Consider the following 2,551-nt stretch of genomic DNA (forward strand, 5'->3'; position numbering starts at 1 on the left):
GACAGTGTAGCAAGCTGGCATGGGACACGGTATTGAATGCGGCACTGAGGTCCAGAAGGATCAGTGCTGATGTCTGTCCTGCGTTCTATGTCTAGCGCTGTCCAACGGTGTTCTGTCACCACCAGAAGCGCTGACTTGGTGCCATGGCCGGGGTGGAAGCCATTTTGTGAGGGATCTAGCGTGTTGTTAATTGTCAGGTGCTCTGAGAGGATGAAATTAATGTATGCCTCCGTGATCTTAGCAGGCCAGGGAAGCAGTGAAATTGGCCTGAAGTTCTCAGGTTTTTTGGCATCCAAAGATGTTTTTTTGCGCAGTGGTAACACACTGGCTCGTTTCCATGCTATGGGCACAACAGCAGAACTGAGCAATTTATTGATCACCTGACCAAGGAAAGGAGAGATAGTTGGTAGAATTTTCCTAAGTTTCCTAAGTTTCCTAAGTTGGTCAGGTTTCAATGGGCCGGACAGGGAGCCTGACTTGATTTTAACACAGAGGGCAGATAAGCGGTCTTGTTGAATCTGAGGGAAAACCTCTGAGGTGGCAATCGTACCATTATTGGTTTGCTCAAGGAAGTCTGTTTGGGCGGTGGGAAAGCTTTTATAGATATCTTACTGCTTTTTTTTTAAAAAACAAGGCCAGCTCCTCACACTGCTTATTTGAAGTAATCAATGAACCAGCAGCCCCCTTCTGATTGTTAGTGCTGGTACTAATTTCCTTGGCGAAAAACGCCGCATGTTCAGTGCCCCCCCCCCCCCCTCGGGGTCAGAAAACTCATTAAACTTTCAAAGTTCGGCGTGGGGGCTGCCCAGAATGGGCATGCCAATGCCCCCACCACCACCAAAATGCCACAGTCTCTATGCCCCCCGGGGGCAGATGGGCGCAGTAGCCCCTGGTCTGGCCCCCCCAGAAGGCATCAGGGATTTTTTTTAATTCTACTTATAAATCTTCTTGTTTCATACAGCCTCGTTTTGGTACTAACGAGCCTCATTGGGCTACAATCGTTAGCGGAGCAGTCCTACTTATAACGAAACACCCGTAACTAGGGTTCTCTGGACGTGCAAGATTTTGAACTTCCATCAATATACACACAGGGTAAGCCGCAGTCAGCCAAATTTTGCACGGCACCCTGCATTTACAACCACTTGCCATATCTTACTGTTCTCCCTTTTCTTACCCTTTTGACACACAGATCCCTTTATCAACTACACTTACGTTTTGCATCGACCCGTAGATGCTTGGGTCTATCTACCAGGTATGCGACAATTGGTATTATCAGTGGTTTCTGACTTGCATGAGGCACATGACCATTAGATTATAGACCCACTTTCACATTGAATCACGGCACACTCACCTTGTGTTGATTACTTTGAGCAAAAGAACACTTTTTGCCCCCTGATCCTTTTGAAGTGTGGAATCGTTGTGAGCATGAGAATACAGGTTCACATGATTCCTTTTAATCAAAGTAATATAAATAAAAAATAAATAAATAATTTCTCCTCACTTACGCTATGCACCACCATCACTAGAATGGTAATATGGATGTGCATGGTTTTCATTCACAAAGACGGACACTAGTCACATAACTACCCGTGGATGATATTTCACTTTCACAATCATGCACTTCTCTGTCATTGAACGGTGTACAAGATGTGTCTAAAGTGAAATGTACTATACACATGTTATTTTTATCTTATCAGCCCTGAAGAGTCGTGTTGACTCCAATTTTTAACACGACGAAACACGTGTCGGCTGAATGTGGATCCAATAAAACATCTTTGAGAAATAATAAGAACACAAAGATCTGCTGTTGTTTGCTACCTTTTTGTTATTACTGTTTTGCTTGCTGTACACTGTTATTTGGTTGCGAGAGCATTGCTTCTTATACTTATGGATGGGGGCTGCCCAGAATGGGTATGCCAATGCCCCCACCTCCCCAAAAATTGCCACAGTATTTCTAGCCCCCCCACCCCAGGACACAGATTTGGGCTGTAGCCCCTGATATGCCCCCCCCGGGGGCATCGGAGAGCATACTAGGCACCAGCGATTACGCTAGCTTTTTTATTGCGTGGGTGACCCATAATGGGCATACGAAGGCCCCCACTGCCACACATAAAATAATAGCCACAGTCTTTCTGCTCTCCTTGGGGGCAAAATGGGGCAACCCCCCCCCCGATTTCCTAGCAGAAAGTCCACTAGGCATGGCCTTGTTTTTAGCAATGTGCATACATGTGGATTTTGGGCCCTAGCGCATAAAGAAACCTAGAAACCTGGACATTTCTAAAAACTAGACACCCAGGGGAATCCAGGATGGGGTGACTTGTGAACCTCTCACCAGGTTGTGTTACCCAGAATCCCTTGCAAATCTCAAACTTAGTTTAAAAATTTCTGCGATGGAAAGTTCTGGGATTTGTGTGGATCCACAAAATTCCATCCACCGCACAGTCCCCAACGTCTTCCGATAAAAATAGTAAGCATGGGCGTAAAATCCGTTCCGTTCGTGGAATTTGCGGATATTCTGCAATTTCGCGGTCCGCGAATCTCTCGAAATTGC

Source organism: Lissotriton vulgaris, unplaced genomic scaffold (genome assembly GCF_964263255.1).
Source record: "Lissotriton vulgaris unplaced genomic scaffold, aLisVul1.2 SCAFFOLD_394, whole genome shotgun sequence".
NCBI lineage: Eukaryota > Metazoa > Chordata > Amphibia > Caudata > Salamandridae > Lissotriton > Lissotriton vulgaris.